Raw genomic sequence first — 22,471 nt, 5'->3', positions numbered from 1 at the left:
TCTCTCCACTGGGATTCTCTGCCTCTAACCCTATTACAGGGGCTGAGTCACTGGCTTACTGGTGCTCTTTCATGCCGTCCCTAGGAGGGGTGCGTCACTTGAGTGGGTTGAGTTACTGACGTGATCTTCCTGTCTGGGTTCCTCCCCCTTGGTTTGTGCTGTGGTGGAGATCTTTGTGGGCTATACTCGGCCTTGTCTCAGGATGGTAAGTTGAAGATATCCTTCTAGTGGTGTGGAGGCTGTGGTTTGGCAAAGTGGGTGGGGTTATATCCTTCCTGTTTGGCCCTGTCCGGGGGTATCATCGGATGGGGCCACAGTGTCTCCTGACCCCTCCTGTCTCAGCCTCCAGTATCTATGCTGCAGTAGTTATTGTGTCGGGGGGCTAGGGTCAGTTGGTTATATCTGGAGTACTTCTCCTGTCTTATCCGGTGTCCTGTGTGAATTTAAGTATGCTCTCTCTAATTCTCTCCTTCTCTCTCTCGGAGGACCTGAGCCCTAGGACCATGCGTCAGGACTACCGGGCATGATGACTCCTTGCTGTCCCCAGTCCACCTGGCCTTGCTGCTGTTCCAGTTTCAACTGTTCTGCCTGCGGCTATGGAACCCTGACCCGTCCACCGGACGTGCTACCTGTCCCAGACCTGCTGTTTTCAACTCTCTAGAGACGGTAGAGATACTCTTAATGATCGGCTATGAAAAGCCAACTGACATTTACTCCTGATTATTATTTGTGAACATTTATGAACATTTGAACATCTTGGCCATGTTCTGTTATAATCTCCACCCGGCACAGCCAGAAGAGGACTGGCCACCCCTCATAGCCTGGTTCCTCTATAGGTTTCTTCCTAGGTTTTGGCCTTTCTAGGGAGTTTTTCCTAGCCGCCGTGCTTCTACACCTGCATTGCTTGCTGTTTGGGGTTTTAGGCTGGGTTTCTGTACAGCACTTCGAGATATTAGCTGATGTACGAAGGGCTATATAAAATAACTTCTTCTGGCTGCAAGCCCGAGGCCGGCCACAATATGACAACAGCCACTTCAAGTGCAGGGCGCGAAATTCAAAATATATTTTTTAGAAATATTTCACTTTCACACATTAACAAGTCCAATACAGGAAATGAAAGGTACACATCTTGTGAATCCAGCCAACATGTCTGATTTTTAAAATGTTTTACAGCGAAAACAGCACGTATATTTATGTTAGCTCACCACCAAATACAAAAAAGGACAGACATTTTTCACAGCACAGGTAGCATGCACAAAGCCAACCTAACTAACCAAGAACCAACCAAACTAACCAACAAACAACTTCATCAGATGACAGTCTTATAACATGTTATTCAATAAATCTATGTTTTGTTCGAAAAATGTGCATATTTCAGGTATATATCATAGTTTACATTGCAGCTACAATCAGAAATTGCATCGAAAGCAGCCAGAATAATTACAGACACCAACGTCAAATACCTAAATACTCATAAAACATTTCTGAAAAATACATAGTGTACAGCAAATGAAAGACAGGCATCTTGTGATTCCAGCCAATATTTCCGATTTCTTAAGTGTTTTACAGCGAAAACACAATATAGCGTTATATTAGCTTACCACAATAGCCAGAAACACAAGCCATTTCCCAGTAGCAAAAGTTAGCGATCGTAACAAACCAGCAAAAGATATATCATTTTTGACTAACCCTGATAAGCTTCATCAGATGACAGTCCTATAACATCAGGTTATACACTTATGTTTTGTTCGAAAATGTGCATATTTAGAGCTGAAATCAGTGGTTATACATTGTGCTAACGTAGCATCTTTTTCCCACAACGTCCGGATATTTTTCTGACACACATATTCTGACCAAATAGCTATTCATAAACATAACTAAAAAATACATGTTGTATAGGAAGTGATAGATACACTAGTTCTTAATGCAATCGCCGTGTTAGAATTCTAAAAATAACTTCATTACAACATTCCAGCTTAGGTATAGCGAGAGAGTACCCAAAAGCTGGGCGCAAACGACTAGCACAACATGTTCGACAGATATATGAAATAGCATCATAAAATGGGTCCTACTTTTGCTGATCTTTCATCAGAATGTTGTATAAGGGGTCCTTTGTCGGGAACAATCGTTGTTTGGATTTAGAACGGCCTTTTTCCCTCTCGATTTAGCAAGCACACTTGCCAAGTGGCGCGAATCTCTCCATGTCAAGAAACGGAAGAGAACGGAACATGGCAAAACTCCAGAATAAATTTCAATAATCTGATTAAACTATATTGAAAAAACATACTTTACGATGATATTGTCACATGTATCAAATAAAATCAAAGCCGGAGATATTAGTCGTCCATAACGACAGCTTATCAGAAGGCCAATCCAGGTCCCTTGACACGCTCTCCAGAAAACAGGAAACTGGTGACACGTCATACAAAGAGCATTTATACAAGCCCAGATCAAGTTACACACTCCATTTCTTCTCTCACTCCTTGTGGACATCTAGTGGAAGACGTATGAAGTGCGTCTAAACGAATAAATATCAAGGACTTTAATAGGCAGCCCCTAGAAGAGAGCATCGATTTCAGATTTTCCACTTCCTGTCAGGAAGTTTGCTGCAAAAGGAGTTCTGTTTTACTCACAGATATAATTCAAACGGTTTTAGAAACTAGAGAGTGTTTTATATTCAATAGTAATAATAATATGCATATTGTACGAGCAAGAATTGAGTACGAGGCCGTTTGAAAATGGGCACCTTTTATCCAGGCTACTCAATACTGCCCCTGCAGCCCAAAGAGGATAAGCTTGATTTGATCAGGAGAGTTGTGGATTGGAGAAAAGCCTTGTGAGAATCCGGATATTAGACACTTTCAGCAGCGTCCCTCAAGAAATGTGTATGTAAGATGAATGGTTATGCAACAGATAGAGTACATAGATACAGTAAGAAGGTAAGAAGCTGCCTAGTGCCTACACACCCTACCCCCAAACACATATTCAAATCAACCACCTGCAAGCCCCCTCCCACAGACCCTTCTGGTTCATGCTTCCCACCCAGCTGATGGGAGCTCAGAGATACAGACACAAAGAGAAGGGATGAGCTGCTTGTAGTCTATCTGTCTGTCCCTATAATGCTCGACTGACAGGCTGGCAGGCTGGTACACTGAAGGATGTCTCAATGTGTGGCCTGTACATTGGCACACACACAGTGGCTTTACTGGTGTGCCTTCCTGAGAATGCGGCACTGGGCCCAATGTTGACAAAGCCTGGTATGGTCTGCTATCAGCCAATTCTTTGTGCACCTAGTGTTAAAAATCAGTTAAGCCAGCCTACAACAAACCACTATCATATTTGACTTTTAATCAATGTTCAGGAGGAGAGCAGGGGTAAGGGGAGATGGAGCCAGCCAGTGTGGTGAGTGGTGGTGATCTGGAAAATAACATTGGAAAACACACATAGTGCTACTTCCGAGATGAGAGGGGATCTGATTGTAATATACTATGAGGAAAGACTGGCCCCACAACGGGCAGATTCAGGGAGCTGAGAGAGAAGAGGCCCTTTGTGGTGAGCTATCAAAAGCACCTTACGCAACCGCCTGCAAGAAGTGTAAAAATAAAACACATGTTGATTCAGAAAACAATCCTCTTTAAAGGGATACTTCAGGATTTTGACAATGAGGCCTTTTTCTACTTCAACAGAATCAGATTAACTCTTGGATACCATTTTTATGTCTCTGTGTCCAGCATGAAGGACGTTAAAGGTAGTTTCGCTACCTCTAGTTAGCATTGGCTCGCGAAACTACCTCTAACTTCATTGGTGAATACAGGTGATAAATTAATGCCGTTTTTACAAATGATAATGAGGCTGTGGGAGGTATACAGCTGTGTACATTTGGCTACATTTGCTCACTGCTGCCCAACTGTTCATATTGACTACAATAGATGAATCTGTTACCACACCATTATCTGTTGCAAAGAGATAGGCCTTCCAGTAGGGGAGAGTGGGGTAAGTTGAGCCAAAAGGGTAAGTTAAGCCACCCTTGTTCTTATGTTGAAAGTGTTTTAAAAATTACAAAGTGTTTGTTTGGTGTTAAGCCTTTGTTAAAATATGCTTAAAATTATACAAAAAAGTGATAGTGATTGTGTTGAATTGTGTTTGGGAAATAAAGTTTCAAAAAGGTAGTGGTAATATTTCAGAAAGACATTTGTAGGTGGCTTAACTTACCCTGTCCCGCGGCTCAGCTTACCCCATTTCCGTAGTAAGTTGTGCCAAGAGACCAATTTTTTGGGACAAGCTACTCTATATTTTCAAATCTGTAATGTTTACATGAACTCAGATTATTTCCAGGGATACACAACGTCCTGAAATATAAGTAGATACTTTTGTTAGAAAGAATACTATGTTTCCTTGACAGAGTGATGCTGATTGTAAAAAAAATCTCAACTTACCCAACTCTCTCCTAGGTCTAGAGTCAATTTAAACAGCACTGTGTTATGTATGAATGTATCAGGTATGTGATCAGTATTGGTAGCATCATGAAAATAACAGCTCAGCTTGTGGTATAAATCAATGCGTTGAGGGAATCCCAAACCACAGAGGGTTCTGCTGTTTCAGTCATTGATTTATAACTCTTAACCAGGACATCAATCCTGCCAGCTGTCACCCTCTGCCACCCCTGATCCTCTCTTTATTCAGGGTGAGTGACAGATAGATAGATGAATCCACTGGAGGGGTTGTGTGGTTGTTAAAACCAACAATCACCGCTTACTGAGACCACACAATCAACCCCAATCCTACAGTATTCAAATCAGTCGACTCTTGTCATGTTCTGACCTTTATTTTCCTTTGTTTTTGTCTTTAGTTAGTATGGTCAGGGCGTGAGTTGGGGTGGGCAGTCTATGTTATGTGTTTCTATGTTGAGGTTTGTCATTTGGCCTGATATGGTTCTCAATCAGAGGCAGGTGTTTTGCATTGTCTCTGATTGGGAACCATATTAAGCTAGCCTGTTTTCACTGTTGGTTTGTGGGTGATTGTTCCTGTTCGTGTGTTCCTGGTTTTTTCTGTGTTCACTAGTTCGGGACTGTAGCTTTGTTGGTTTTTCGTCTGTTTATTGTTTTTGTTCATATTGAGAAGTATTCTAATAAATTATGGATACGCACCACGCTGCGCTTAGGTCCTCTCCTTCTACCGACGAAAGACGTTACACCTCTGGTATAACAATAGTAGATTATATATTTTTTGGCCTCACCTGTTTTGCATGTTATTGTTTGCAAACATATCAGTTGTTTGCAAAAAAATCATTGAGTTTATAAGCCGCTTGCAAACATGGTCTCTTTTTTGCTTTCTTGAGTAAGGCAGCTCGAAAATGCAGGTGTTTCAGCCAAGCTCAGTGTTTCCTGTGGTGGTGGGGCAGCAAGCGGAAAATATGGAGCGTAGGGGATGGTAATGTTCTCTAGTTGTGCCGTGATTGGCTCAGTGTTCTGTCACTCATGGGGACACTATGTCACCGCCAAGTCTAAGGGTAGAACTTTATGGAAGCCCCTTGGGTACTGCCATAATGAAGCATTATTTGTGCCCCGCTCAAAACTGTAAACTAGAAACTGGGAAATATGACTTCAATGAGTTCAAGAACTCAGGAAAAAACGAGCTACGACTGGGAAAATACGTTTTTGAACAGTCATCCAAACAGACTATATGCAACTTTTCAGGGAAGTTAGGAATCAATAAACACTGGCGGTTATGAAAGCAATGGCTAGCTTTTTCAAACAGAAATTTGCATCCTGTAGAACAAGCCTGTAGCACATAACCGCCATCGATAAGAGACAATACTGTGCAGCTGTATTCATCGACCTGGCCAATTCGTCGATCATCGACCATCGACCTCACTCTTGCTGCTGGTGATTCTCTGATCCACCTCTACGCAGACGACACCATTCTGTGTACTTCTGGCCCCTCTTTGGACACTGTGTTAACTAACCTCCAGACGAGCTTCAATACCATACAACACTCCTTCCGTGGCCTCCAACTGCTCTTAAATGCAAGTAAAACTAAATGCATGCTCTTCAACCGATCGCTGCCCACACCTGCCCGCCCTTCCAGCATCACTACTTTGGACGGTTCTGACCAAGAATATGTGGACAACTACAAATACCCAGGTGTCTGGTTAGACTGTAAACTCTCCTTCCAGACTCACATTAAGCATCTCTAATCCAAAATTAAATCTAGAATCAGCTTCCTATTTTCAACAAAGCATCCTTCACTCATGCTGCCAAACATACCCTTGTAAAACTGACTATCCTACCGATCCTCGACTTCGCCGATGTAATTTACAAAATAGCCTCCAACACTCTACTCAGCAAATTGGATGCAGTCTATCACAGTGCCATCCGTTTTGTCACCAAAGCCCCATATACCACCCACCACTGCGACCTGTATGCGCTTGTTGGCTGGCCCTTGCTTCATATTCGTCGCCAAACCCACTGGCTCCAGGTCATCTATATGTCTTTGCTAGGTAAAGCCCCGCCTTATCTCAGCTCACTGGTCACTATAGCAGCACCCACCCATAGCACGCGCTCCAGCTGTCAGAGCAGCTCACAGACACTGCACCTGTACATAGCCCATCTGTAAATAGCCCATCCAACTACCTCATCCCCATACTGTAATTTATTTTGTTTATTTTGCTCCTTTGCACCCCAGAATCTCTATCACTCCAGTGTTTAATTGCTATATTGTACTTATTTCGCCACTATGGCCAATTTATTGCCTTACCTCCCTTATCCTACCTCATTTGCACACACTGTATCATAGACCTTTTCTATTGTATTATTGACTGTATGCTTGTTTATTCCATGTGTAACTCTGTGTTGTTTGTGTTGCACTGCTTTGCTTTATCTTGGCCAGGTCACTGTTGTAAATGAGATCTTGATCTCAACTAGCCTACCTGGTTAAATAAAGGTTAAATAAAATTAAAAATTAAAAACCACTCAGCCATGCTGCCAAAACAACCTCTATCTCCATAAGAATGGAGACTGAACACTGCACCAAACTTTCCATTCCGAACTCTGACCTACAGCTCTCAGTAATTATGACTCAACAAACATGTAATTCTCTGTTCTAAGGAAAATAATACTGTTGTCCTGAAGTAGATAATGCTTTACGCTTTTGAGCCACTGAGCAAGGGTAGCATTTTGGGAGTGTATGTGAGTTCCTGTGCGTGTGTTAGGGGGCGTTTGATATTCTAAGAATACCACCTGCTGTTTAGCACCCATGGAGTTCATTCAATGCCAGGGCATGCCCGTGACCCGACCTCAGCTGCTCTCGGTCCCTGCCAGGTCTGCCAGCCACACTGGGGCATCAAAGGGAGGACAGGCAGAGCACCTGTGTCTGTCTGTCTATCTGAGGGACAAAAGGACAGAACGCTCTCAAGATTCTATATGCCACCCTATTAATCCATGAGCCAGGGGGGGATGGTCAGGCTCACTTGGGGAGACGATTTCTCATAGTGATTTTCTTGAAGGTCTTTGTCCCTAGAGTTGAAGCATGTGTGGTAGCAGTGCAGCAATGGCAGCTTTCTCTGTCTTTTCACTCTTTCTGCTATGGCTGCAATATGAGACATCATCACCCAAAGTGAGCCTGAAGGCCCAAATTTGTGGGTCTGGCTCATGAACTATATGCTGTGGCCTCAAAGGCAGAGGTACACTATATCCACAAAAGTATGTGTACACCTGCTCATCGAACATCTCATTCCAAAATCATGGGCATTAATATGGAGCTGGACCCCCCTTTGATACGATAACAACCTCCACTCTTCTGGGAAGGCTTTCCACTAGATGTTGGAACATTGCTGCCCGGACTTGCTTCCATTCAGCCACAAGAGCTTTATAGAGGTTGGGTACTGATGTTGGGAGATTACGCCTGGCTCACAGTCGGCGTTCCAATTCATCCCAAAGGTGTTCAATGGGGTTGAGGCCAGAGCTCTGTGCAGGCCAGTCAAGTTTTTCCACACTGATCTCGTCAAACCATTTCTGTATGGACCTCGCTTTGTGCACAGGGGCATTGTCATGTTGAAACAGGAAAGAGCCTTCCCCAAACTTTTTCCACAAAGTTGAAAGCACAGAATCATCCAGAATGTCATTGTATACTGTAGCGTTAAGATTTCCCTTCACTGGAACTAAGGGGCCTAGCCTGAACCATGAAAAACAGCCCCAGACCATTATACCTCCACCACCAAAGTTTTCAGTTGGCACTATGTATTGGGGCAGGTAGCATTCTCCTGGCATCCACCAAACCCAGATTAGTCCGTCGGACTGCCATAAAAGAACGTGTTTCAACTGCTCCAGAGTCCAATGGCGGCGAGCTTTACACCACTCTTAAGCTTGTGTGCAGCTGCTCGGCCATGAAAACCCAATTCATGAAGCTCCCGACGAACAGGTCGGGAGACCTTGCTGACATTGCTTCCAGAGGAAGTTTGGAACTCGGTAGGGAGAGTTGCAACCGAGGACAGGCGTTTTTTTACGCGCAACGCACTTCAGCACTTCAGCCCCGTTCTGTGAGCTTGTGTGGCCTACCACTTCGTGGCTGAGCCGTTGTTGCTCCTAGACGTTTCCACTTCACAATAACAACACTTACAGTTGACAGCGGGGCAGCTCTAGCAGGGCAGAAATTTGATGACTTGTTGGAAAGATGGCATTCTATGATTGTGCCTCTTTGAATGTCACTGAGCTCTCCAGTGAGGCCATTCTACTGCCAATGTTTGTCTATGGAGATTGCATAGTTGTGTGCTCGACTTTATACACCTGTCAGCAACGGGTATGGCTGAAATGGCCAAATCCACTAATTTGAAGGGGTGTCCACATGTTTTTGTATATACAGTGCATTCAAAAAGTTCAGACCCCTTCACTTTTTCAAAATATTTGCAATGTTACAGCCTTCTTCTAAAATGGATTTTAAAAAATTAATAATTCTCATCAATCTACACACAATACCCATAATGACAAAGCAAAACTGTTTAAAAAAAATGTTTGCAAAATAAATATCACATTTACATAAGTATTCAGATCTTTTACTCAGTACTTTGTTGAAGCACCTTTGACAGCGATTACAGCCTTGAGTCCTACGTCCTACGTTTACATGTTTTTTGTTTTTTGTTTGTTTTTTACCTTTATTTAACTAGGAAAGTCAGTTAAGAACAAATTCTTATTTACAATGCCGGCCTACCCCGGTCAAACCCTAACGACGCTGGGCCAATTGTGAGGCTGTAATGTAACAAAATGTGGAAAATGTGTAAATACTTTCCGAATGCACTGTATCTATGTATCTTATGTGTTAACTAAGCAGATCAAAGAGGGCTGAGGCGTAAATAGGGTTGCAAAATTCAGGGAACTTTCAACAAATCTCCTGGTTTTCCAGAAATCCTGGGTGGTGGATTCATCTTTCTGTCCCTTGATCTGCCCACCTTGACCAAAGCAGTTCAGTTACAGGTCACTGAGGCCCTAATGTACCAAGCACTAAACCGCTAATCCCCATGCTTTACTGGAGTGAGAAAATCCAATTCCAGAGATCTGTAATTCCATAAACCTTATTAGGCACCACAGTGGCTGTTCTATCTCTGGGGACCAGGGATTGAGTGGAGAGGAGGGAACAGGGAAGGAGAGGATTGGCTAGCGCTAGGGCAGGGACCCTCTCAACACTGGAAGAAATAGAGAGGAAAGAAGGGGGGGGGGGAATGGAAGAAATGGAACTGAATGATGAGAAGATGAACACAGAAACTGAAGAAAAGAGAGTCAGAATGATCAAGAGAGAACCATAGCCAGGGGTTGCAATCTTGTTAGTCCTACAAGAATGCTTCCAAATAGATATGCAGAAGTGTTGAAGCTAAAGCTGTCTATCTAAATGATGAGCCACAGAATCATTACGAGAACACATTCATCATTTACCTCTCTTTCTGCAGTCATAAAACATGAAATTGTAGATGAGGACTCCTTCACATGGTATGTTACAGTATCTTCAAGCAGCAAAAGAAAAGTTGAAGTAATTTCAAAAGATTAGAGAACATGAGGAACTCATTGCCTCTGTCAGAAACATCAATCACTGTCCTCACATGATTGCCTTCCTTCTCTTCTCCCTGTTGCTCACCATGGTGCCTTTAATGTTTGTTCCCATTCCACCACTGTACCACTACTGTAGTCATTTAATCAGAGCATCGATGGGCAACATAGCACCACTGTTATCTAAGACCTGTCTTCCATTGTTGTCCCTCATTGTTGTCCAGGAGGGAGGAGAGAAGAAGGGGGGGAGGGAGGGTGTGTTTGTTTGCTGCTGCTGTCCTAATGGGGAACATGGGAAATGCCTCAGAAAGGGGATGGTCAGGATGCAGAAAACAATTTTTGTTGAAAAGGGGATGGCAGGGATGCAGAGGGTAAGATGACGATGGTCATGATAATAATTGTTATAATGATAAGGATGCTTGTGACCTCAACCAAAGCATCTCAGACTGAAGGGTATGAGTACTTCAAGATTTCTCCTCTTGAAAATATGAGGGAAACTACAAAGTTTATTTGAAAAGTAATTCAACACCATGCCAGACAAAACTGATCAGAGGACGACACAAAAGCAGTGATCTATTTGAAATCGAAGGTTGAATCTTACTGACAACACTGGTGTTTGGTATGTCCAGTGTAAGAGCCCAGTGTTCATTTATCTCCAGTGATGCAGGACTCTTAAGTCTCCACTCTGGGGCTTACTAGTTGGCTGTAATTACATTTCTCTGCAGGACACATACACTGCAGCATTGCTCACATAGATAGCAGATTGGAATCACATTGCACACGCCTCCACACAAATAGCACACAGACACACATATACAAACATACACACGTATAGAAACAGTCTTCTCTCGGGACATCAGTTCATCAGTAAAGTGACACTTCAAAACCCTAATTAAAGAGGCCCTCTCAGCCACTATCATTAAAGAGTAGAGCTGCAGGCTGAGATGAAAACAGTGATCTCCAGATATCTTATCATTACAGGGCCTAGCACACAATAGCTCATACATACTGATGAACAGGGACCACATAGAGGAACAGGAGCACTAGATACAGGGCTAGTTATAGGCCTCACTCATTGCTCAAAATAATAGAGACAGTCACCATCCTCCAAATCACCCTCCAATGTTAATCATGCTCTTTGCATCTCAGTCTTTCAGCATAATTTTGTCTCCTCTTTCAACCTCCAGCTCTGTCTATAATTGGCCAGACATGTCACCTTGAGTGTTGTCACTGTCACTGATATCTGCCTCCTGTCACTCCTGTGGGCTGGCTCTGTGGTTAATGTGTAATGGCCTGCCAATATGTCTTCCCCCTATCTGGGAGACACCAGACGTGTCCTGTACTCAAGTCAACAACTGTCAATACTACAGTCTCTACATGCAGTATCTACAGTACATAACATTCTACACTCATGCATGTTTGCATAGCTTCGAACCAAACTCTCTCCCAGCACGTGTAAGCACATTCCCTCTTAAATTTAGACTACACATGCAACCCTTTTATGTATTCCCACTAAGCCACAGCAGACAGCCTCTCAACAGGTCTCAAGGTTAAGCCTAGAGCTGAGAGTGTGTGTGAGGACAAAGACAGAAAGAGCATACAAGGTATAATGTGTGTGTGTGTGTGTGTGCGTGCGTGCGTGTGCCTGAACCAGCGTAATGCCTAGGGGCTAGCTGACAGGTTGACTAAACAGGAGCAGCCTCCTCCAGTCCACCGTCTTTTAGAGAAAAGAGGCCAGTTGAGCTGGGGGCTAGCTCCAGCCTCCAGCAGCAGAATGCTCAGTAAATAATGAATGTCTTAACTACAGATCTCTGCCACCTCTAACAAACAGCCCTCCATCCCTCCAGTCAGTAGCAGCAGCTAGCCATCCAGGCAGCCAAACCAGTGTCAGGCATTAATATTTCAGCCTCAGTTCTACTCTCTATCTCAGCACTCAGAGAGCACTCACTACCGCCTGATCCTTTTGACCCATAAAGACACAGACAAAACACTGATGTGAACATCTAAACTAGTCTAGCCTACTGCTGGGACATGACAAGAGAGCTGTTTCTACTCTGTAGTGAATCTATTTTTGAAAGAACAATTGTTGTGCATGTACATTCAACAAAGAACATATTTCCATGTTCTTTAACAATGGCGTTGTACTGTATACATCTGATATAAACACAAGATTAAATAATACAGTATTTTCTCATATATTATGACAATGCGAAGACCAACAGCAAAACCAAAAGAATGTGAAATATCAGAAAGAGGACCAAACCAATACTGTAACCCAAAAGAACAGAAACCACATCAAGAACACATATGAGTGGAGTCAGTGTGAGCAGAACAATGCTTACAACTAACATATACAGTGACTTACTGTAATAATGCTTATTATAAAGCTACATGCCTAATGGGCTGCGCTGAGACAATGATTTATCAGTGACCCAAGCCCTGCTCAGATAATCTCTACCATCGTGTTGCTGAGTTGTCGTAGTGCTGCTGCAAATGTACATTGTCCCAGGGGCGTTGGCAGTCATAATGTAAGTAACCTCATTTTTGTCCCTCTAACTCCTCTGAATGCGTCTGTCAATCCTACAGCTGTGGAATGCATTAATCATGCGCCTATGAACCTGAGTAATGCTGTTAGCACTGAGGCGGTTTGCCGTCGTAGGATATCCACTGTGTGAAGCCTACCATGCACATTAGCACAAACATAAATAGCACTGTCATGTCTACCTCTCATAAGCCTCCTAGTAAAGCAATAAAGCACACCAGAAAAGTTCTAAAAATAGACCACATGAACATATGTAGTCTAAGAAACAAGGTTCATGAAATCGATAACTTTCTAGTAATTGATAACATTCATATATACTCATTATCTCTGAAACTCACTTAGATAATTAATAACTTTGATGATACAGTGCTAGCAATACATGGTTTCAACATCTTCAGAAGAGACAGGAATACCAATGGTGGAGGTGTTGCCATATATGTCATATTCCTGTAAAGCTTGGTGTGGATATCATGTCAAACGCTGTTGACGTAATATGGCTACAGTTTTACCTGCCTCACCTAAAGCACATTCTTGTGGGAAGCTGCAACAGAATGTTAATTGTCAATATTTGGGCTATATGTGTGAAATGCTCGATAATATATGTGATATCAACAGAGAAGTGTATTTTCTGGATGACTTAAATACTGACTGGCTTTTATCAAGCTGCCCACTCAAGAAAAAGCTTCAAACTGTAACTAGGGCCTGCAACCTGGTTCAGGTTATCAGTCAACCTACCATGTATTGATCACATATTTACTAATGCTGCAGAAATCTGCTCTAAAGCAGTATCCAAATCCATCAGATGTAGTGATCATAATATAGTAGCCATATCTAGGAAAACCAAAGTTCCAAAGGCTGGGCCTAATATGAACTCAGCAAAAAAGAAACGTCCTCTCACTGTCAACTGCATTTATTTAACTTAACATGTGTAAATATTTGTATGAACATAACAAGATTCAACAACTGAGACATAAACTGAACAAGTTCCACAGACATGTGACTAACATAAATGGAATAATATGTCCCTGAACAAAGGGGGGGTCAAAATCAAAGGTAACAGTCAGTATCTGGTGTGGCCACAAGCTGCATTAAATACTGCAGTCATCTCCTCCTCATGGACTGCACCAGATTTGCCAGTTCTTGCTGTGAGATGTTACCCCACTCTCCACCAAGGCACCTGAAAGTTCCCGGACATTTCTGGGGGGGGAATGGCCCTAGCCCTCACCCTCTGATCCAACAGGTCCCAGACGTGATCAGTGGAATTGTGATCCGGGCTCTTTGCTGGCCATGGCAGAACACTGACATTCCTGTCTTGCAGGAAGTCACGCACAGAACGAGCAGTATGGCTGGTGGCATTGTCATGCTGGAGGGTCATGTCAGAATGAGCCTGCAGGAAGGGAGGAGGGAGGAGGGAGGAGGATGTCTTCCCTGTAACACACAGAGTTGAGATTGCCTGCAATGACAACAAGCTCAGTCCGATGATGCTGTGACACACCGCCCCAGACCATGACGGACCCTCCACCTCCAAATCAATCCCGCTCCAGAGTACAGACCTCGGTGTAACGCTCATTCCTTAAATTCCTCATTCCTACAACAAACGCGAATCTGACCATCACCCCTGGTGAGACAAAACCGCGACTCGTCAGTGAAGAGCACTTTTTTTCTGGACCAGACAGGACGCTAGTCCAGAAACGATGGGTTTGTGCTAATAGGCGACGTTGTTGCCGGTGATGTCTGGTGAGGTACGTGTCCTTAGCCCGGTACCACCAGTTCCGGCACCACGCACCAGGCCTACTGTGAGCCTCAGCCGGCCAGAGTCTGCCGCCTGCCCAGCGCCGTCTGCGCTGTCTGTCTGCCCAGTGTCGCCTGCACTGCCCGTCTGCCCAACGCCGTCTGAGCTGTCCGTCTGCCAAGCGCCGCCTGTGCTGCCCATCTGCCGAGCACCGTCTGAGCTGCCCGTCTGTCCTGAGCCGTCAAAGCCGCCCGTCTGTCCTGAGCCTTCAAAGCCGCCCGTCTGTCCTGAGCCTTCAGAGCCGTCTGTCAGTCAGGAGCCGCTAGAGCCATCCGTCAGTCAGGAGCCGCTAGAGCCGCCCGCCAGTCAGGAGCAGCCAGAGCCGCCCGCCAGTCAGGGCAGCCAGAGCCGCCCGCCAGCCAGGAGCAGCCAGAGCCGCCCGCCAGTGAGGATCTGCGAGAGCCGTCAGTCAGCCAGGATCTGCCAGAGCCACCCGCCAGCCAGGATCTGCCAGAGCCGCCCGCCAGCCAGGATCTGCCAGAGACGCCCGCCAGCCAGGATCTGCCAGAGCTGTCAGTCAGCCAGGATCTGCCAGAGCCGTCAGTCAGCCAGGATCTGCCAGAGCCGTCAGTCAGCCAGGATCTGCCAGAGCCGTCAGTCAGCCAGGATCTGCCAGAGCCGTCCGCCAGTCATGAGCTGCCCCTCAGTCCGAAGCTACCCCTCAGTCCGGAGCTGCCCCTCAGTCCGGAGCTACCCATCAGTCCAGTGGCGCCCTCTAGGATGGTATTCAGTCCAGGACTCGCCGCTCCAGAGGCGCCACCAAAGCGGGTAGTGACTATGGTGAAGTGGGGGCCACGTCCCGCACCCGAGCCGCCGCCGTAAGCAGGCCCACCCGGACCCTCCCCTTCTGTGTCAGGTTTTGCGGCCGGAGTCCGCACCTTTGGGGGGGGGGGGGGGGGGGGGGGGGGGGGTACTGTCACACCCTGGCCTTAGTTATCTTTGTCTTCTATATTATTTTAGGTCAGGGTGTGACATGGGGGATGTTTGTGTGTTTTTGTCTCGTATAGGGTGTTTGTATTGTATAGTTTTTTTTTGTAGATTTCATGGGGTTGTGTTCAGTGTAGGTGTTTATGTATGTCTATGGTTGCCTGGATTGGTTCTCAATTAGAGACAGCTGCCATTAGTTTTCTCTGATTGAGAGCCATATTTAGGCAGCCATAGGCATTAGGTAGGTTGTGGGTAATTGTCTTTGTGTAGTGTTTAGTGGCAGCACTATTTGTTTATATAGCTTCACGGTCGTTTGTTGTTTTGTTAGTTTGTAAAAGTGTTTGTTTCGTCTTCATTATAAAGAGAAGATGTATCATTATCACGCTGCGCGATCGTGACAGCTCCATCATTCATTGAATCAGATGGCATCACAAAACGACTTTAATAATTGTTTTCATTTGCAAGATTAGCAAACTTAGGCATGCCAACAGCATGACATGCCAACAACAAATTCTGAACCAACACATCCATGCATAACTGACCAAATTATGAAAGACAAACATTGTCATTTTGAATTCTGTAAAGTGAGTGGTGAGTGTGTGGAAGAGGTGAAACAATTATTGTTGTCTATCAACAATTACCAGCTACCTGAATCTGAACATTTGGATGGAAAATTACTGAGGATGATAGCGGACGATATTGCCACTCCTATTTGCCATCTCTTCAATCTAAGCGTACAGGAAAGTGTGTGTCCTCAGGCCTGGAGGGAAGCAAAGTCATTCCGCTACCCAAGAATAGCAAAGCACCCGTTACTGGCTCAAACAGCCAACCAATAAGCCTGTTACCAACCCTTAGTAAACTTTTGGATAAAAAAATGTGTTTGACCGGATACAATGCAATTTCACTGTAAACAAATGAACAACAGATTTTCAGCACGCTTATAGGGAAGAGCATTCAACGTGTAAGGCACTTACACAAATGACTGATGATTGGCTGAGAAATGTATAATACAAAGATTGTGAGAGCTGTTTTGTTAGACTTAAGTGCAGCTTTTGACATTATCGATAATAATCTGCTGCTGGAAAAACGTACAGTACCAGTCAAAAGTTTGGAAACATCTTATTCAAGTTCAAGTTTTCCTTTATTTTTACCTTTTTCTACATTGTAGAATAATAGTGAAGACATCAAAACTATGAAAAAACACATATGGAATCATGTTGTAACCAATTTTTTTTTAAATCAAATTAATATATATTTCATATTTGAGATTCTTCAAAGTAGCCACCCTTTGCCTTGATGACAGCTTTGCACACTCTTGGCATTCTCTCAAACAGCTTGAAAGAGTTCCCACATATACTGAGCACTTGTTGGCTGCTTATCCTTCACTCTGCAGTCCAACTCATCACAAACCATCTCAATTGGGTTGAGGTCTGATGATTGTGTAGAACAGGTCATCTGATCCAGCACTCCATCACTCTCCTTCTTGGTCAAATAGCCCTTACGCAGCCTGGAGGTGTGTTGGGTCATTGTCCTGTTGAAAAACAAATGATAGTCCCACTAAGCGCAAACCAGGTGGGATGGCGTATCGCTGCAGAATGCTGTAGCCATGCTGGTTAAGTGTGAGTTCTAAATAAATCACCTACAGTGTCACCAGCAAAGCACTCCCACACCATCACACCACCTCCTCCATGCTTCACGGTGGGAACCATAAATCCGTTCACCTACTCTGCGTCTCACAAAGACACGGTGGTTGGAACATAAAATCTCAAATTTGGATTCATCAGACCAAAGGACGGATTTCCACTGGTCTAATGTCCATTGCTTGTGTTTCTTGGCCCAAGCAAGTTTCTTCTTCTTATTGGTGTCCTTTAGTAATGGTTTCTTTGCAGCAATTTGACCATGAAGGCCTGATTCACACAATCTCCTCTGAACAGTTGATGTTGAGATGTGTCTGTTACTTGAACTCTGTGAAGAATTTATTTGAGGCTGCTAACTCTAATGAACTTATTCTCTGCAGCAGAGGTAACTCTGGGTCTTCCTTTCCTGTGGTGGTCCTCATGAGAGCCAGTTTCATCATAGTGCTTGATGTTTTTTGTGACTGCACTTGAAGAAACTTTCAAAGTTCTTGACATTTTCCGTATTGACTGACCTTCATGTCTTAAAGTAATGATGGACTGTCGTTTCTCTTTTCTTATTTGAGTTGTTCTTGCCATAATATTGACTTGGTCTTTTACCAAATAGTACTATCTTCTGTATATCACCCCTACCTTGTCACAACACAACTCAAACGCATTAAAAAGGACAGAAATTCCACAAATTAACTTTTAACAAGGTACACCTGTTAATTGAAATGCATTCCAGGCGACTACCTCATGAAGCTGGTTGGGAGAATGCCAAGAGTTTGCAAAACTGTCATCCAGGCAAAGGGTGGCTAAGAAAGCCGAACAACGCTTTATTATGAACAGACCTCTCCCCATCTTAGCTCCTGTTGAATCAATATGTTTTGACCATGACAGGCCCTAGTTCTGTTGCACCTGGACTACTGTCCAGTTGTGTGGTCAGGTGCCACAAAGAGGGAAAATTGCAATTGGCCCAGAACAGGGCAGCACGGCTGGCCCATTAAATGTACACAGAGATCTAACAATAATAGTATGCATGTCAATCTCTCCTGGCTCAAATTCCACAACAGCCTAATGCAAAGTCAGATACTTTGTGAAGGAGTCAGTGCCACCTGCATGTGAGTATTACGTCCTCCTCCAATAAGCAGAGAAGATGATGATGATGATGATGATGATGATCGTGGTGGTGACAGTAAATCTCATGGAGGCGAGTCCAATAGAGAAGAGCGGTGAAGTGTAAAGTAGAGCAAAGCTACATTACTATACCTCCCAGCTGTGTTCCTCAGTAGCGATGTCCCTGGTTGGAGTGAGTGAGGCGACACACGTAGGATGCACACAAAGCTCCGTCCGTCAGTTCACACACACACCTGCTCTGACCAGTCCTGGACACACTCCTGTCCTGTGCCCTAGTATCCGCTCTGCTGGCAGTCTGAGAGTCTAACCCCCACATAGCCCGACGTTGAAAGCCTGCTGTTATAGATGCACACACAAGTGAAAGGAGGGAGGCGTGGTTTCAGATGAGATAGATAAAAGAGGGAGGGAGAAGGAGAGAAGGTCCCTCAATCTGCAATTCATTTTTTCCTCACTCCCCTTTTCACAGCGTCTCTGTCTCCCTTTCCCTCTCTATCACATAATTATCTTGCACTCTTTAACATTCACTCACACACACTCCTGAAACGCTCTAGCTCTCTTATTCTCCAACACACTGAAACTCCCTCTGTTTCTCTATCTCTCTTTCTCCTCGTGGTACTCACGGTCTCCCCCTCTTTCTCTATCCCCTTCTCTTTTTCTCCCACTCTTTTCTTCATATCTCTTTCTACTTGTCAATTTCACCCTAATTTTCTCCCTGTCTCTTTCTCTCTCTTTCTCTCGCTCGACTCTCATTCATGTGGCTGTGGTGTGTGTGAGTGAATCAGGGCAGATCTAGCCATCTGTTGGAGCCTCTGCGCTTTACCTATTCACAGACTCATAAAGGCAGGGCCAGGGAGAGGAGAGAGAGAAAGGAAGGGGAGGGAACCAGGGATCAATCTTAATGCTGGAGGGCGGGAGAGGAGAGGGAGAGGGAGAGGGAGAGGGAGAGGGAGAGGGAGAGGGAGAGTTTGGCATACACACTATATTTATTAGCCTGGCACCTCTAATAGGCTCGCTGGCATGGCCATGCCCGTTTAGAGGAACAGACACCAACACCATGAAAAGAGAGATATGCATTCAAGTACAAATGCATGCACACCCACCCAACACCATGCCCACACACCATACACACATGAATGCATACACACACACACGCATGCACACACTTCCACAAATAAGCATAAACACACTGTCAGAGTAAAACAGAGCACAATTTCCCATACACATCCCTAAATACAGTATCTCCATTGTAATGTAGCCAATGCGTTCATTTTCCTGTTTGTATAGCAGGTTGACATTTATTGTCATGAGTCTTGTCCTGGAGGGAGAACTGAGCAATCACCAACTGCAAAGTCCCCCCCAAAAAATCACAAAAACATAAACAGCAAATCATGAAAATAGCTTTTTGGTCTTCATTTAAGGTTCGGGTTAGTCATTAGTGTTAGCAGTGTGGTTTAGGGTTAAGGTTAAGTTTAAAATCAGATTTTATTACTTTATAGCTGTGCCAGCTAGTGACCACTCTGCAGAGCTGCCTCCAGAAAAAGATTCATGACAAAAAACACTAACCTGCATTTGCTTGTATGTGTTCGATGCAGCAGCAAGTATTTCTCATAAGTGCCAGTGTCACTTCCCATCTCTCCTCAGGAAGAGATGAGACGGGGCTGGAGGAGGAATCCATCACTGTCTTCTGGTCTCCCTGGTGACTAATGCTTCTGTTGATTATTTTCTGCAGGTTATTTAGATGCATCCGCAGCACCACAGATTACAGATGGAAACCCTCCTCTCCCTCTCCTCCTTTTCGCACTCCCCCCTCTTCCTCTCCTCTCACCCATCCAATCAATAACTCCCTTATCTAGTTCTGCATTTCTATACTGCTCATGGAAATCAGAGAGGGAAATTAATTTTGAGCCACTCACAATCGATTCAATTGCAACGCCTGCAATATTTAATCTATCTGTCAGTTTGACAGGCAAGCATATTCCCTTGCTGCAAAGATAATACCATGCTGCCTCGAAAACATTAAATTATACTTCTATGTGATGACCTTCCTTACAGCACAGAAGAACCTTGAAATACTGAGTTTTACATTGTTGGTAAATGGTCAGTCTTGTCACAATCCTCCTGAACATTGTCTGTCCCCAAGAACAGTCTGAAGCTATTGTCTGGTTGACTTAGTAAAGTTTGACACGACTCATAACAACACATACTGTTATAAAATGATCTTAATTCTGAGTGTATTTCTGACCCAAATCAAGCTCCTAATATAAACCACATTCCAGAGATCCAGTGAACATAAAAGAGGCTGGATTAGGATGAGTGTTTTTCCTGAGCAGAGATGACATGCCAACACATGAGCCCATGACACCACTTTATGATATGATTTATTCATACACTTCAGCTGTGTCATCGTGGCACTGACGTCTGACTGTATTACCACCTAATCTCATCCTCACTCTGACATCCTACTACCCGTTTGTCATCTACGTTCCTCGTTTAGGTTTTATGGTGACTGATAGGTGAGAGATTGGTTTGTTATTACAAAAATCCATTTTAGAGACTGCTATTGCCTCAGATTTCTGGGAAGATCTATAAGATAATTATTAGTTTGGGTTGAAAACAGCTGACATTATATTGACAATAGATGAATTAGATAAGTAGCAGACATACGGTGGAAGGTTATGTCATAAAGTCAGTCTAACCCTGCCGGTTTAATGACCTGATGGGTGCTCTTCTCTCATCTACCATGACGGCTGATTCAGATTTTTTTTAAATGTACTCTAACACTGTGGATAATGATGCTGTTTTATTAACAAGCTAATTAACTATTAATAAGTGGACATTTATTCAGTGGTATTTGGTCAACTCTTCATCTAGAGTAGAGGATCAGTATAGAGAGATTTAGTTGTATTACAAAAGTGTACAATATGTTATGTACATCATAGTTTCTAAGTACATTAGAAAACTGTGCAGCTATAGGCTGGAAAGAGTCCAGCCTTGAACTCACAGAGAGCCCTAGCTGGATGCAGTAACCTTGGGAAACGTGTTGTTTTGCCTTACATTTTGTGCTTCAGTGGGCTTCAAGCTGAGAGCCATGTTAGCCCCTTTGGGTGAGGTTGTTGGGCCAGCAAATAAATAAGAAAGAATGATCTTTCCTCTAATACTCCAAACAGACATCTATGTTGCGTCCTGCTGGGCTATTGTCCTTGGCTCGCAGTCCCAGTTACAAATGAATATGTTATTTTGCACAGTGCGCGGCTCACTGATAAAAATATCCCGTGTCAGCTGTGTTTGTGAAGCGGGAGGACTTTGTGCAAATGAGACTGACCCCTCTCTATCTCTGAAAGCACTCCTCTTTCTATTCTCTCTGTTTTTTTGGTTCAAAGCTGAGCTGAGCCCCTCTTCCAGTCCTCCCCCAACCCTCCGTTCCTCCCACCCTCTTCAAAAAGAGAAACCCATGGCTGAATACGGGTGTCTATCCATCAGTACGCCCTAGCATTGAGACACCCCTTGATCACCATGACTACTCAGGGAGAGAGTGAGCCATCACAGAGGATGTGAATGGAGGTGCTCTGAATGTGGAGACTCAGCCACAGAGGCTTGAATGACATTGGGGATGAGTACAGAGTTGCAGAACCCTCAACATAGCTTATAGGCTACTCCTAGTATGCATATAGCCAATAGTAATCTTTAGGCATTTGGCTTTAACCCACTATTGGCCCATCACCATACTCCACTGGTCTGACTCATGGCCCTGCATATAAATCACACTATATCAGCCTGTGGCCATTATTGAAAGTGCTACAGTATTCTGAACACACAACACACAGCCACTTGGACTAGCGTCCAGGGTACCATTTGGTACATATTCACCCGTGTGTACGGGGGACTTGTGCTAATGGACACATTTAGCTGTTGGGCACGCAATATATTGGTAGTACACCCATTTTCCATGGATGCCATCTGAATGCAAGGCAATGATTTAGCCGAACATCCAAGGGTCAGTGATGATGAATATCACTCATCATCTTGACATGTCTAATGTATTCTCGACCTTATTTATTTGTCCTCTCACATCACAATCTCCCATTATGACCATAAATAGTTTATGAACAACCATTTCTTTCAAGCAATTGGCTCTATGCCCCACAGTACTGTAATAATTAATTAATGAGCGCCCACCTCTCCATATATACATGATCTTCAATGTGGGAGAAAGGAAACAATGGGACAGAGATAGACAGACAGACAGAAAAGAAGAGAAAGAGGGAGATCCTCACCAATGTCCCCTCCTCCATCTCATGTCTGGACTTCCATACCAACAGGAGGAAGTGTTAGCGCAGTCTGGAGCATGGCGGCCATGTGTCCACATCAGTATCATCATCAGTTCCTAAAATGACAATGTGAGAGGTCGGATTTGGAAATCTGA

At 44.1% G+C, this 22,471-nt stretch overlaps 1 protein-coding gene across 3 annotated transcripts in view; it reads right to left on the bottom strand.

The window, feature by feature from the left end:
• The window catches only part of LOC129851082 (extracellular sulfatase Sulf-2-like), a 74,809-nt gene extending 55,024 nt beyond the window's left edge, over window positions 1–19,785 (bottom strand). The window contains exons 1-2 of one of the 3 annotated variants that reach the window (XM_055917294.1): window positions 19,612–19,785; window positions 18,181–18,384 (exon numbers count right to left, since the gene is read on the bottom strand). The gene's annotated coding sequence lies outside the window, so the exon portion shown is untranslated. Of the gene's footprint in view, window positions 1–18,180; window positions 18,843–19,611 lie in introns of those variants that run through there. The other 2 variants (XM_055917295.1, XM_055917293.1) reach the window with 2 other exon arrangements.
• Between the last annotated feature and the right edge of the window lie 2,686 nt (window positions 19,786–22,471).

This window comes from Salvelinus fontinalis, chromosome 3, assembly GCF_029448725.1.
Source record: "Salvelinus fontinalis isolate EN_2023a chromosome 3, ASM2944872v1, whole genome shotgun sequence".
Lineage (NCBI taxonomy): Eukaryota > Metazoa > Chordata > Actinopteri > Salmoniformes > Salmonidae > Salvelinus > Salvelinus fontinalis.
The sequence above is the reverse complement of the archived record's forward strand: the minus strand, read 5'-3'. Positions and strand labels throughout refer to the sequence as shown.